This window comes from Pelophylax lessonae, assembly GCF_965119305.1.
Source record: "Pelophylax lessonae genome assembly, chromosome: 6".
NCBI classification, from domain to species: Eukaryota; Metazoa; Chordata; class Amphibia; order Anura; family Ranidae; genus Pelophylax; species Pelophylax lessonae.
Window position 1 is genome coordinate 325472917 of NC_138773.1, and position 14892 is coordinate 325487808.

A 14892-nucleotide genomic window follows, 5' to 3' on the forward strand; every position below is an offset into this window, starting at 1 on the left:
GTGCAGCTGCAGTCTCTCTCCTCTCCTTGCACGCTCTAGCAATCGTTGTGTACTGTGTGCGGGGAGAGGAGAGAACTGAACTGGACATGCGCCGGTTTGTTGACAAGCGATCACGTGGTAAATTGCCGCTGTCATTGGCACTTTACCACGATCCATGAAGCGCTGGGTCCCCGGCGAGCATGGACACTTCCGCGTGCGTGCGCAGGAAGCACGATTCTGGGAGATCATTGTACGCCCTCCCAGAATAAACCAACCATGCTGTAGCTGTCATTCATCTATGGCCCCGGTCAGCAAGTGGTTAAAGGACCCCTCCCACAGCTCTGCCATCTGCACAGGCTACATACACCACAGTGATGATGTCACTGCTACTTTTACAGTGCAATATCTGGGGTTGCAAAGGCATTAGATTTGCACAGAAAGTAGATTTCAGAGCTTTGCGGCGATTGAGGAATTTATATAAATGAAGGTTTTCCGTGCCCGGAGTTCAGCTTTAAGAGTAAAGGGCCTTCACCATGAGGGAGATATGTGGGCTGCAAGGCGAGGTCTCGTACCGCGCCGCATCCTACGCTCCGATGCCAAACCATCTGCAGCCGCCATGGCAGAGCGCAGTCTGTCTCCGGCTGATTAGGAAGCTGAATTAGGAAAGATGGCAATTGTTGAACGGATCCCAAAGCGCTTTATCTCCCCCACTCATCATCCTTAGAAAACCCATTTAGTGTCATCTATGTATATATAAAAAATAGATACAGAGATAATTAAAACTTCAGCGCGGTGAACGGATCCGTAGGGGGCTGTCAGTGGAAGGCGGCGGATCGGAGAGTGAAGAGCACCGACTGAGCTTTGTTCATAAATAGAGCCGCTATACTTCCTAGATTGTAAGCTCTTCAGACCCCATGTGCTGCTAGTCTTTAATATTAATCACCTTATTATGAAATGTAAAGAGCTGCACAAAATGTTACTATTGGATAGAAGAGCAACCAATCCAACTCCCCCCCCCACTACATCATGTGATCAGATCTCCCGCCCCCCCCCCACAAGATGTATGAACATTATGTGTCAGCAAAACCCCCCATCCAAAAAAAAAATAATAATAATAATGCTTATCCCCTAAGCATTAATTCCCCCTCCTCCCAAAACAAATTCCCCCCTCCCAGTACAAATCTTAGTACCCCATCCCTCCTTCCAGTTCAAATCTTCTCTCTCCCAAAATCCCCCCAGAATACCCCCCCCCCCCCAAAAAAAAAAAAAAAACCTCACTGCTCCTAGCACAAATCCTCTACCCCCTACCACTCCAATCCTCCCTCCTAGTACAACCCCCCCCCCAAAAAAAAAATTCCACTCCTAGCACAAATCCTCTACCTCTAAAATTTCTGACATCCTCTCCCCTCCACCCCCCCCCCCACAAGCACAAATTTCCCACTCCAATCCTCCCTCCTAGTACAACCCCCCCCCCCCCAATAAAAGATTATCCTAGCACAAGTCCTCTACCTCTAAAATTTCTAACATCCTCTCCCCTCCACTCCACTCCCCCCCTCCCCACAAGCAAAGATTTCCCACTCCAATCCTCCCTCCTAGTACAAATCCCCCCCCCCCAAAAAAAAAAAATCCCTCCTAGCACAAATCCTCTATCTCTAAAATTTCTGACATCCTCTCCCCTCCACTCCACCCCCCCCCCCCCACAAGCACAAATTTCCCACTCCAATCCTCCCTCCTAGTACAAATCCCCCCCCCCCCCCACAAAAAAAAAAGAAATTATCCTCCTAGCACAAATCCTCTACCTATAAAATTTCTAACATCCTCTCCACTCCCCCCCTCCAATCCTCCCTCCTAGTAAGAATTCCCCACCCCCCACCCACCCCAAAAAGTCCCCTCCTAGCACAAATACCTCTCAATCATCTATACTAGCATAAATCCCCCCCCCCCACCCACAAAAAAAGTCCCCTCCTAGCACAAATTTTCACCCCCCTCTACCACATATCACTTCTTCTAGCAGAAACCCCCCAAATTCCCCCTTCTCAAAAAAAAAAAAAAAAAATACTGCTCCTAGCACAAATCTACCTCTACCTCTAATATTTCTCACACCCTCTCTCCTCTCCTCCACTCCACCCCCCCCCCCCCACCCATAAGTACAAATTCCCCACCCAATTCCCCCTCTTAGTACAAATTCCCCTCCCCTCCCCAAGAAAAACTTCCCCTCCTAGCACAAATACCTCTCAATAATCTACTGTATAAATCCCTCACCCACAAAAAAATAAAAATCCCCTCCTAGCACAAATCCCCCCCCCCCCCCACACACACCACATCACTTTTTCTAGCACAAACCCCCCAAATCCCACCTTCTAACACAAGTCCTCTTCCCCCATCCCCCCTCCCATCACGTATCACTACTCCTAGCACCCCCTCCCCCCAATTTCCCCTCCCAGCACAATCATTACCTTCTTACCCACTGCAGTCCTCCAAAATCTCCCTCCCAACACAAATCACCCCCCACCACCACCACCTTACATGATACCACATTGCCCAGGGAAGCCACCCCTCCTGCCCACCCCTTGTTCCCGCCCTGGTCGCAGTGATTTTTTTATCCTAATGTGGTAAAATTTTTTCCTCCATGTCACATTTGGGAGGCCGCACCGCCACCCAACACCACCCATTTAACTGAATGGGGGCACCCCGCAAGCGATTGCAATGTACGCAATTGCAATGTGCCAGTGTGGGGTTTAGGGGGTTAACCACTTAAGCTCCGGAAGATTTTACCCCCTTCCTGACCAGGGCCTATTTTGCGATTCGGCACTGCGTGACTTTAACGGACAATTGTGCGGTCGTGCGACGCTGTACCTAAACAAATTTGATGTCCTTTTTTTCCCACAAACAGAGCTTTCTTTTGGTGGTATTTGATCACCTGTGCGATTTTTTGATCATGCGCTACAAACAAAAAAAGAGCGTCGATTTTGCAAAAATAACAATATTTTTCACATTTTTTTATATGAAATCCCCCCCCCCCCCCCAAAAAAAATGTAAAAATCAAAATTTTTTAACATTGTCGGCCAATTTGTTTTATGCTACATATGTTTGGTAAAAAAAAAAATCACAAAAAGTGTATTTTGATTGGTTTGTGCAAAAGTTATCGCGTTTACTAACAAAGGGAAAGACTTTTGTCATTTTTGTTGTTTTTTTTTTTTAACGCGTAATGGCGGCGATCTGCAATTTTTTTTGCGGGACTGCGACATTGCGGTGGACAGATCGGACCCTTGACTGACATTTTTGACACTTTTGGGGTTACCAGTGACATTACTGCAGTAATCAGTGCTATACATATGCACTGTTACTGTAAAATTACACTGGCAGTGAAGGGGTTAACTTTTTTTGAGAGGGAGGGGTTATGTGTGTCCCTTATGGGCGTGATTCTAACTGTGATTGGCTGTGGCTTGAGGTGTATGAACAGTGATCAATAGTCCTACATAGTAGAACCGTATGATCATCATTCATACACAGGGGAGAATGACAAGCGGCTTGTTTACATTAGCCGCCTGCCTTTCTCCCTCTCCCCCGACGATCGCCGAGTGACCGGCGGACATCGGGTCCGTGGGTCCGTGACCGAGCGGGAGCGCACCTACGACGGCGCGCACTCGCTCCCTAGAGCCTCACAGGCTAGCGACGTAGCCCTACGTCGCTTTGCCTGTGAGGGACTGACCGCCACAGTAAATAGTCGTGCGCCGGTCGGCAAGCGGTTAAAAGCCAATAGCCCCCCCCCCCCCACCCCCTCTGCATTGCAAGTATTGCACAGAGTTTAATTCTTACAGCAAAGTACAGCATCACACCTGTAGCAAGTATACAACCCTAGTTCGGCTGCCATTTCAGTTTAAAAAGGGGAAAAAGGGGGAGGGACAGTAAAAACGTGGCTCAGCCGCCTGTTTTTTTATCACCTCCTAACCGCAAGTGTACACTTTGCCTGTGGATGGAAATCATATAATTTTATTTATTAGGTTTTCCAACAGTACAGAAAAAGGAAACAACATTGTACAAATCTAAAGGGTCTCATAAAAAGAAGTGCAAAAACATATAATAATAATGATCCGCTATCAGCCCAATGATGAGGCTTATAACCGAGAACAGCAATTTCTACTCATCAGGCGCCCACTGTGATCATTCTAATAGATTTTTCTTGAATATTTTTGTTTTATGGCGAATTGAACAGATATTTTGTTGCTTTTTCCTGTATCCATGCAGATTGTGTGATTGACACACACATTATCTCACAAAAGTAAGTACACCCCTCACATTTTTGTAAATATTTTATTCTATCTTTTCATGTGACAACACTGAAGAAATGACACTTTGCTACAATGTAAAGTAGTGAGTGTACAGCTTGTATAACAGTGTCAATTTGCTGTCCCCTCAAAATAACTCAACACACAGCCATTAATGTCTAAACCGCTGGCAACAAAAGTGAGTACACCCCTAAGTGACAATGTTCAAATTGGGCCCAAAGTGTCAATATTTTGTGTAGCCACCATTATTTTCCAGCACTGCCTTAACCCTCTTGGGCATGGAGTTCACCAGAGCCTCACAGGTTGCCACTGGAGTCCTCTTCCACTCCTCCATGATGACATCACAGAGCTGGTGGATGTTAGAGACCTTGCGCTCCTCCATCTTCCGTTTGAGGATGCCCCAGAGATGCTCAATAGGGTTTAGGTCTGGAGACATGCTTGGCCAGTCCATCACCTTTACCCTCAGCTTCTTTAGCAAAGCAGTGGTCATCTTGGAGGTGTTTGGGGTCGTTATGTTGGAATACTGCCCTGCGGCCCATTCTCTGAAGGGAGGGGATCATGCTCTGCTTCAGTATGTCACAGTACATGTTGGCATTCATGGTTCCCTCAATGAACTGTAGCTCCCCAGTGCCGGCAGCACTCATGCAGCTCCAGACCATGACACTCCCACCACCATGCTTGACTGTAGGAAGACACACTTGTCTTTGTACTCCTCACCTGGTTGCCACCACACACGATTGACACCATATAAACCAAATATGTTTTTCTTGGTCTCATCAGACCACAGGAGATGGTTCCAGTAATCCATGACCTTAGTCTGCTTGTCTTCAGCAAACTGTTTGAAGGCTTTCTTAAGCATCATCTTTACAAGAGGCTTCCTTCTGGGATGACAGCCATGCAGACCAATTTGATGCAGTGTGCGGCGTATGGTCTGAGCACTGACAGGCTGACCCCCCACCCCTTCAACCTCTGCAGCAATGCTGGCAGCACTCATATGTCTATTTCCCAAAGACAACCTCTGGATATGACGCTGAGCACGTGCACTCAACTTCTTTGGTTGACCATGGTGAGGCCTGTTCTGAGTGGAACCTGTCCTGTTAAACCACTGTATGGTCTTGGCCACCGTGCTGCAGCTCAGTTTCAGGATCTTGGCAATCTTCCTATAGCCTAGGCCATCTTTATGTAGAGCAACAATTCTTTTTTCAGATCCTCAGAGAGTTCTTTGCCATGAGGTGCCATGTTGAACTTCCAGTGACCAGTATGAGAGAGTGAGAGCGATAACACCAAATTTAACACACCTGCTGCCCATTCACACCTGAGACCTTGTAACACTAACACGTCACATGACACCGGGGAGGGAAAATGGCTAATTGGGCCCAATTTGGACATTGTCACTTAGGGTTGTACTCACTTTTGTTGCCAGCGGTTTAGACATTAATGGCTGTGTGTTGAGTTATTTTGAGGGGACAGCAAATTTACACTGTTATACAAGCTGTACACTCACTACTTTACATTGTAGCAAAGTCTCATTTCTTCAGTGTTGTCACATGAAAAGATAGAATAAAATATTTACAAAAATGTGAGGGGTGTACTAACTTTTGTGAGATACTACATCAGTGTGCATGCTATTGGGATTTATATGTATCAAGTTTTATAACTGGAGTTAATATTGTAGCAGTTCTGTATTCTTTTCTTTTTAGTTACTTTGATATATTAGGAGTGGAAATTGTTACTTTGTGTTGAATGCATTGCTTCCAGCAGATGTGGTCAGTGACAAGACCAACCGATAGCGCACAATACCGGTGAGAAAATCGGCATCATCCGGAGTCCTGATATATCCTGACATGGTGACACCTGGACCCAGTCACATATATTGCGGTATTTATATTATTACATTTGTGGGGTTCACCCCAGAGTAGAATGGACCCCTATCACGAGAACCAGACAACTGGTGACAGGGTTGTAGGCGGCCAAGGCTCACTGATGGAGGTGAGGGGTGAAGTCTCATTGATGGAGGTGGGGAGGGAAGGCTCATTGATGGAGGTGGAGGGAGGGCTCATTGATGGAGGTGGGGAAGGAGGGCTCATTGATGGAGGTGGGGAAGGAGGGCTCATTGATGGAGGTGGGGAGGGAAGGCTCATTGATGGAGGTGGGGAAGGAGGGCTCATTGATGGAGGTGGGGAGGGAAGGCTCATTGATGGAGGTGGGGAGGGAAGGCTCATTGATGGAGGTGGGGAAGGAGGGCTCATTGATGGAGGTGGGGAGGGAGGGCTCATTGATGGAGGTGGGGAAGGAGGGCTCATTGATGGAGGTGGGGAGGGAAGGCTCATTGATGGAGGTGGGGAGGGAAGGCTCATTGATGGAGGTGGGGAAGGAGGGCTCATTGATGGAGGTGAGGGGAGGGCTCATTGATGGAGGTGGGAGAGAGGGCTCATTGATGGAGGTGGGAGAGAGGGCTCATTGATGGAGGTGGGAGAGAGGGCTCATTGATGGAGGTGGGAGAGAGGGCTCATTGATGGAGGTGGGGAGGGAAGCCTCAGTGATGGAGGTGGGGAGGGAAGCCTCAGTGATGGAGGTGGGGAGGGAAGCCTCAGTGATGGAGGTGGGGAAGGAGGGCTCATTGATGGTGGTGGAGAGGGAAACCTCATCGATGGAGGTGGGCGGAAGGCTCAATGATGGGGGTGGGGAGGGAAGCCTCATCGATGGAGGTCAGGAGGGAAGCCTCATCGATGGAGGTCGGGAAGGAAGGCTCATTGAAGGAGATGGGGAGGGAAGCCTCATTGATGGAGATGGGGAGGGAAGCCTCATTGATGGAGATGGGGAGGCAAGGCTTATTAATGGAGGTGGGGAGAGAAGGCTCATTGATGGAGGTGGGAGGAAAGGCTCATTAATGCAGGTGGGGAGAGAAGGAACATCGATGAAGGTCAGGAGGGAAGGCTCATTGAAGGAGGTGGGGAGGGAAGCCTCATTGATGGAGATGGGAAAGGCAAGGCTCATTGATGGAGGTGAGGAGAGAAAGCTCACCAATGGAGGTGATTGCTGAAAAAGTGAACGCGGGTTCTGACAGAAAGGTGTCAGAGTGTCGCAGTTTGTTGTGAATGGGGCTGGGTAGCTGCAGACCGGTCAGGGTGTCCATGCTGACCTGTGTCCACAGCCATAAGCAGCTGCAATGGGCACATGAGCATCAGAACTGGAGCCTGGTGCAATTGAAAAAGGTGGCCTGGTCTGTTAAATTCCATTTTCTTTTCCATCAGGTGGATGGCCGGGTGGGTGTGCGTCACTTACCTAGGGAAGAGATGACACCAGGACGCAGTATGGGAAGGAGGCAGTGTAATGCTTTTGGCAATGTTCTGCTGGGACACCTTGGATCCTGACATTCATGTGGTTGCTATTTGACATGTACCACCTACCTAAATATTGTTGGTGACATGAAAAAGGTATTCCCTGATGGCAGTGGCCTCTTTCAACAGGATATTGTGCCCTACCACACTGCGTCTGCCACACTGCGACAATTTTTCAAGAATGGTTTGAGGAACACAAGTCCAAAGTGTTGATTTGGTCTCCAAAATCTCCATATCTCAATCCAATCGAGCATCTGTAAGAAGTGCTGTAAAACAAGTCCAATCCATGGAGGCCACACCTCCCAACTTACAGGACTTAAAGGATCTGCTACTGACGGCTTGGTGCCAGATACCACAGCATACCTTCAGAGGTCTAGTGGGGTCCATGCCTGGATGGGAGGCAAAAGGGGTACCTACTCAACATTAGGTGGGCGGTCATGTTATAGCTAATCGGTGTATATCATATTATTTTGTGATATTCTCACCTGTGGAAGGGGCTCGCCTAAGACCCCGTTCACACTGGGGCGACCTGTCAGGCGACCTGGTCGCCTGACAGGTCGCCTGCCATAGAGAAGCTGTGGACCCGTTCTAATAGGAGCGACACAAGTCGCTCCGACTTAGAAAAAGGGTCCGGAGCTTCTTTGGGGCGACCTGGAGCGACCTGCATTGACTTCAATGTTATGAAGTCCGTGCCGGTCGCTCCGAGGTCGCGGTGCGAGCTGCGCGCCGCGACCTGTGAGGTCGCGCCGGCAAGTCGGATCGCCCCAGTATGAACGGGGTCTCAAAGTAAGATGGATGTCACCCTTGTTAGGCTTTAACAAGCAACACAAAATAAACTCAGCAAAATCCTTGCCAACTCTGCCTCGTGCAGTAACGATCCCGCTTCGATGAAAGACTCAGATTAACAAGGTTTATACTCGATCTGACAACCCCCCAGACGAAAAATTAAACACAGGAAAATCAAACCGTCTGTTTTCTCTTACACAGGCGATCGATTGCGGCACGCATCGGTTATTAACCCTCTAGAAGACACATGAGTGCGAGCTTTGGGAAAATTCTGGGTCCTCCACCCCGTCAAAAAGGAAAAATAGGCAAACGGTAATGGCGAAACACAGCCAATCAACAACCCCATCCCCCTTCTAATCACAGGAGAGATGGTAATGTGAAGACCCAGCACCCTGACAAATTCCGGGCCCATTACTGTACAGGATTTTCTATCAGTTTGCGCAGCACTTTACAACATACAGGGAGACAGTACAATAAAATACAAGTGGGTCAAGAGGGCTCCTATGCAGACTGACAGCACAGTTCATACAGCAACAGAAAAGAAAACGCTGAACTTGCATCATGGGAACTAAGCCGCTTCAAGTAGAGACACTAAAACCAAATAGAAAGCACAGAGGGCCTGGGGTTTAAGGCAGAACTCCAGCTAAAAACAAGAAGATAAAAATAAATCGCCCATTAAAAGATAATAAAATAAAACAAGCTTTTAATGCAATATTTAAATTTTTCCCCGCAGTATTTTTTTTCTGCCACTAGATGTCCTCATTTGAATGAACAGCATCCTTTAACCTGCTTCCTCTGAGCCCAGGTTGTCCTGGACTCATCCCAGCCTGTGACTGAACAGTGAAAGGAGAACCAGCACAGTGATGAGCTCATTTCTCTGTCACTCTGCTCTCTCCTCCTGTCAGCACATGAACTGATTGGCTTTTGGTGCCGCTTCTTCCTCTCCCAGTCTGGGAGTCTGTTGTACATTATGGGTATTGGACTGCAAGAGGCTGATATAAGGTCACATGCCTCTGCTTTAAAAAAAAAATATGTAATGATTGGGGGGGTCTTAAGAAATGTTCTAGCAAAAAAAAAAAAAAAGCCAAAAACTGATTGTTACATGTAACCAAAAAGTCCTAGAAAAAGTCTGGATAAAAGCGGATAATTTTGTCAATCAGACCACGTTCACGCATATCTATGAGGTTCCTTGTGAATCCAAACAGTTTGGATTTCCAGCAGAAAATATACAGCTCCCCCCAACCTGCCGCGGTCTGCGCCCTCCGGCGTTATGTGTGGCAGATTTTACAACTCATAAACATAAACTGTGGAGCGGCTCGGAATATTATTGATTTATCGATCTGCGAACGGTTTACTAGCGAGCTCAATACTCGGGGGACACATAATGGTGGATGTACCAGCCTAAGCTGTGATGTTCCAAATCCATCATAATTACAGCCAGCCAATTATCAGCAACACAGGAGATGGGACAATAACCGAAAGATGGGCAAACCATGAAATATCTCTTCTGTGTCTGTATATAGCACATTCTTGAATATCACCATGAGAAGCACAGCTGGACCTCTGCAACAGGCTCATTTCACAAAGCCTTAACACAAGGATAAGGAACTTTATTTATGTGACTTTGATTTTCAAATCTCATTTAACCTAACCGAATGGTGAATGGATAGGCTGCATTCTCAGTGATGTCACCGGTCTCTAGTGAATGGATAGGCTGCATTCCCAGTGATGTCACCGGTCTTTAGTGAATGGATAGGCTGCATTCCCAGTGATGTCACCGCTCTCTAGTGATTGGATAGGCTGCATTCTCAGTGATGTCACGGTCTCTAGTGATTGGATAGGCTGCATTCTCAGTGATGTCACCGGTCTCTAGTGAATGGATAGGCTGCATTCCCAGTGATGTCACCGGTCTTTAGTGAATGGATAGGCTGCATTCCCAGTGATGTCACCGCTCTCTAGTGATTGGATAGGCTGCATTCTCAGTGATGTCACCGGTCTCTAGTGATTGGATAGGCTGCATTCTCAGTGATGTCACCGGTCTCTAGTGAATGGATAGGCTGCATTCCCAGTGATGTCACCGGTCTTTAGTGAATGGATAGGCTGCATTCCCAGTGATGTCACCGCTCTCTAGTGATTGGATAGGCTGCATTCTCAGTGATGTCACCGGTCTTTAGTGAATGGATAGGCTGCATTCCCAGTGATGTCACCGCTCTCTAGTGATTGGATAGGCTGCATTCTCAGTGATGTCACCGGTCTCTAGTGATTGGATAGGCTGCATTCTCAGTGATGTCACCGGTCTCTAGTGAATGGATAGGCTGCATTCCCAGTGATGTCACCACCGGTCTAGTGAATGGATAGGCTGCATTCTCAGTGATGTCACCGGTCTTTAGTGAATGAATAGGCTGCATTCTCAGTGATGTCATCGGTCTCTAGTGAATGGATAGGTTGCATTCTCAGTGAGGTCACCGGTCTCTAGTGAATGGATAGGCTGCATTCCCAGTGATGTCACCACCGGTCTAGTGAATGGATAGGCTGCATTCTCAGTGATGTCACCGGTCTTTAGTGAATGAATAGGCTGCATTCCCAGTGATGTCACTGGTCTCTAGTGAATGGATAGGCTGCATTCCCAGTGATGTCAACGGTCTCTAGTGAATGGATAGGCTGCATTCTCAGTGATGTCACCGCTCTCTAGTGATTGGATAGGCTGCATTCTCAGTGATGTCACCGGTCTTTAGTGAATGGATAGGCTGCATTCTCAGTGATGTCACTGCTCTCTACTGAATAGATAGGCTGCATTCTCAGTGATGTCATCGGTCTCTAGTGATTGGATAGGCTGCATTCTCAGTGATGTCATCGGTCTCTAGTGATTGGATAGGCTGCATTCTCAGTGATGTCACCGGTCTTTAGTGAATGAATAGGCTGCATTCCCAGTGATGTCACTGGTCTCTAGTGAATGGATAGGCTGCATTCCCAGTGATGTCAACGGTCTCTAGTGAATGAATAGGCTGCATTCCCAGTGATGTCACTGGTCTTTAGTGAATTAATAGGCTGCAATCTAAGTGATGTCACCAGTCTCTAGTGATTGGATAGGCTGCATTCTCAGTGATGTCACCGGTCTCTAGTGAATGGATAGGCTGCATTCTCAGTGATGTCACCGGTCTTTAGTGAATGAATAGGCTGCATTCCCAGTGATGTCACCGGTCTTTAGTGAATGAATAGGCTGCATTCTCAGTGAGGTCACCGGTCTATAGTGAATGAATAGGCTGCATTCCCAGTGATGTCACTGGTCTTTAGTGAATGAATAGGCTGCATTCTCAGTGATGTCACCGGTCTCTAGTGAATGGATAGGCTGCATTCCCAGTGATGTCAACGGTCTCTAGTGAATGGATAGGCTGCATTCCCAGTGATGTCACCACCGGTCTAGTGAATGGATAGGCTGCATTCTCAGTGATGTCACCGGTCTTTAGTGAATGAATAGCCTGCATTCCCAGTGATGTCACTGGTCTTTAGTGAATGAATAGGCTGCATTCGCAGTGATGTCACCGGTCTCTAGTGAATGGATAGGCTGCATTCCCAGTGATGTCAACGGTCTCTAGTGAATGAATAGGCTGCATTCTCAGTGATGTCACTGGTCTCTAGTGAATGGATAGGCTGCATTCTCAGTGATGTCACTGGTCTCTAGTGAATGGATAGGCTGCATTCCCAGTGATGTCACCGGTCTTTAGTGAATGGATAGGCTGCATTCCCAGTGATGTCACCGCTCTCTAGTGATTGGATAGGCTGCATTCTCAGTGATGTCACCGGTCTCTAGTGATTGGATAGGCTGCATTCTCAGTGATGTCACCGGTCTCTAGTGAATGGATAGGCTGCATTCCCAGTGATGTCACCGGTCTTTAGTGAATGGATAGGCTGCATTCCCAGTGATGTCACCGCTCTCTAGTGATTGGATAGGCTGCATTCTCAGTGATGTCACCGGTCTTTAGTGAATGGATAGGCTGCATTCCCAGTGATGTCACCGCTCTCTAGTGATTGGATAGGCTGCATTCTCAGTGATGTCACCGGTCTCTAGTGATTGGATAGGCTGCATTCTCAGTGATGTCACCGGTCTCTAGTGAATGGATAGGCTGCATTCCCAGTGATGTCACCACCGGTCTAGTGAATGGATAGGCTGCATTCTCAGTGATGTCACCGGTCTTTAGTGAATGAATAGGCTGCATTCTCAGTGATGTCATCGGTCTCTAGTGAATGGATAGGTTGCATTCTCAGTGAGGTCACCGGTCTCTAGTGAATGGATAGGCTGCATTCCCAGTGATGTCACCACCGGTCTAGTGAATGGATAGGCTGCATTCTCAGTGATGTCACCGGTCTTTAGTGAATGAATAGGCTGCATTCCCAGTGATGTCACTGGTCTCTAGTGAATGGATAGGCTGCATTCCCAGTGATGTCAACGGTCTCTAGTGAATGGATAGGCTGCATTCTCAGTGATGTCACCGCTCTCTAGTGATTGGATAGGCTGCATTCTCAGTGATGTCACCGGTCTTTAGTGAATGGATAGGCTGCATTCTCAGTGATGTCACTGCTCTCTACTGAATAGATAGGCTGCATTCTCAGTGATGTCATCGGTCTCTAGTGATTGGATAGGCTGCATTCTCAGTGATGTCATCGGTCTCTAGTGATTGGATAGGCTGCATTCTCAGTGATGTCACCGGTCTTTAGTGAATGAATAGGCTGCATTCCCAGTGATGTCACTGGTCTCTAGTGAATGGATAGGCTGCATTCCCAGTGATGTCAACGGTCTCTAGTGAATGAATAGGCTGCATTCCCAGTGATGTCACTGGTCTTTAGTGAATTAATAGGCTGCAATCTAAGTGATGTCACCAGTCTCTAGTGATTGGATAGGCTGCATTCTCAGTGATGTCACCGGTCTCTAGTGAATGGATAGGCTGCATTCTCAGTGATGTCACCGGTCTTTAGTGAATGAATAGGCTGCATTCCCAGTGATGTCACCGGTCTTTAGTGAATGAATAGGCTGCATTCTCAGTGAGGTCACCGGTCTATAGTGAATGAATAGGCTGCATTCCCAGTGATGTCACTGGTCTTTAGTGAATGAATAGGCTGCATTCTCAGTGATGTCACCGGTCTCTAGTGAATGGATAGGCTGCATTCCCAGTGATGTCAACGGTCTCTAGTGAATGGATAGGCTGCATTCCCAGTGATGTCACCACCGGTCTAGTGAATGGATAGGCTGCATTCTCAGTGATGTCACCGGTCTTTAGTGAATGAATAGCCTGCATTCCCAGTGATGTCACTGGTCTTTAGTGAATGAATAGGCTGCATTCGCAGTGATGTCACCGGTCTCTAGTGAATGGATAGGCTGCATTCCCAGTGATGTCAACGGTCTCTAGTGAATGAATAGGCTGCATTCTCAGTGATGTCACTGGTCTCTAGTGAATGGATAGGCTGCATTCTCAGTGATGTCACTGGTCTCTAGTGAATGGATAGGCTGCATTCTCAGTGATGTCACCGGTCTCTAGTGAATGGATAGGCTGCATTCTCAGTGATGTCACTGGTCTCTAGTGAATGGATAGGCTGCATTCTCAGTGATGTCACTGGTCTCTAGTGAATGGATAGGTTGCATTCCCAGTGATGTCACCACCAGTCTCTAGTGAATGAATAGGCTGCATTCTCAGAGCAGTAACAAAGGTGTATCTGAGCTCATTTGAACGCCATGGACTCTGGTGTTCATTTCAGGGTTAAACCGGTTTTCCTCTCATTTGCAGCGGTCAGTAGAGACTGAGCTGTAACTAAACATTTGAAAAACCTCCGGGAGAGGGGAAGGGTTCAGATTAATATGACAGAATCCACTGAAAGCAGAAATTACCTCTGTGCATTGGGAGTGCGGCCTTTGTTTTCCAAAAATATTACCAGAGGCAGAAACGCAGATTAATTCTTCAAAGAGCGTAAGAACCTGACCCCCCGTTCATCACAGATCTCTCTTCATCCTATCGCTTTGTAGAGATCAAACACCAGCGGGCACCATGCCGATTTCTCGCATCCTGCACCGTTGGACCTAAAATTGGCTGAGTACATAATGTAGGAGGCCTGTGAGTGCCGCAAAGATTGCTGTGAATGGATACGGCCCAGAGAGAGCCCAAATCAGCTTTTCCAACTATGTTCATACAAAAATGCAAACACTGTGCATAGCCAAGCTGAGCTCTGTTCCTTCCCATCAGCAAAGATCACCTGATAGAGAGTTTCAGATCAGGTGACCAGCACCACAGGGAGCTTGGAGCAGCATGTTCTCCAAGGATGTAATTCTTTGTTTATCCACCCCAGGAAGAAAGTCAGTTCAGCTTTTAGTTGTCACTAGAGCAAAAGTCAGGTTTAAAGAAACTTGTAAACATATGACTTATGACCTGAAAACATGGCTCTCCCATACCTTTATAGGTAGGGAGCACTGAACTTAGGGTGCGCTTTAATACAAATACCAACCCATG